We start from the raw sequence: 1272 nt of genomic DNA, 5'->3' as shown, positions 1-1272 counted from the left end.
AAGAAGGTCTCTGAGCATGAAAGGCATTTAAAAAATGTTAAATATTGACAGATTACTTGTAGGTTCTAAGGACCAGGTTCATTATTGCTGTAAGCTTGCAACACAATACTGAGTTCAGCATGCTGACCTGCTGTCACACATAAAAATGAACTTATGCACAAACTAAAAACTATGATTGAACATCACAGTGTCCAATCCTAAAACTACTTTAAATGGAATATAATCCTTCCTTACTAGGACTGATTAGGTAGAACCTAGAGCACAAGAGAAATGCTGCGTTAGAAACTAAGTCTTTTGCACATTCAAACTGCCGTATGAAGCTGGAAATGCAGCATTTCATGCATTGAACAGGAATCCTGGAAAAAAAGGAGTGAAAACTAAAAATAACATTATGGATATTTTGTACTGTTTAGTGTCGTTTGCCATCTGTCAGTTTTTCTTCTTTTGAGAAGCAGTGGGAGGTTTGGGAAAAAAAAACAACAAAAACATTTGGAATTAGGTATTTTCACAGAGTATTTACCTGTGAAACATGATAAACAATTTGGTACAAAACAATACATTTTTGCTCAAGATAATTATATATCAGAGCTTTGGAAGAAGACCCAGAGGAGGGCCACAAAGGTGCTTAAAGGGCTGGAGCACCTCTCCTATGAGTACAAGCAGAGGGAACTGGACTTGATCAGTGTAAGTTTAGCAGGTAGTCCTCAGAGTAGCCTTTCAGTGCTGGAAGGGAGCTTATGAACAGGAGGGGGACTGACTTTTAGCGTGGTCTGATAGAGACAGGATGAGGGGAAATGTTTTTGAACTAAAAGATGGGATATTTGGGTCAGATATTGGGGGAAATTCCTTACTCAGAGGTTAGTGAGGCGCTGGCACAGCTGCCCATAGAAGCTGTGGTGCCCCATCCCTGCAGGCGCTGAAGGCCAGGTTGGATGGGGCCCTGGGCAGCCTGAGCTGGTGGGGGGCAACCCTGCCCATGGCTGGGGTTGGGCTGGGTGGGCTGTGTCCGATTTTATGCCTGTTTCTCTGTAAAAACTGCATGTAAATGAAAGCTTTCCTAATAAATGGGATGAAAATATCTGGTAGGTTTTAATGTATTGTTTACAAATGAGTTGATACGGATACAAATGCTGTGAAGAATGACAAAAGGTTACTGCGGTCACATGCTCCAAAGCATACTAATAGTTGTTGAACATATAGCAACAATAATAATTAATTCTTAGCGAGCTAAAAATCAGAACTGGGACACAAAACGCAAACAATATTTTCCCT

The sequence above is a fragment of the Coturnix japonica genome, chromosome 1 (genome assembly GCF_054131305.1).
Source record: "Coturnix japonica strain WE chromosome 1, WE-NBRP24, whole genome shotgun sequence".
In the NCBI taxonomy this organism is placed as follows: domain Eukaryota; kingdom Metazoa; phylum Chordata; class Aves; order Galliformes; family Phasianidae; genus Coturnix; species Coturnix japonica.
This window is presented reverse-complemented; position numbering follows the sequence as displayed.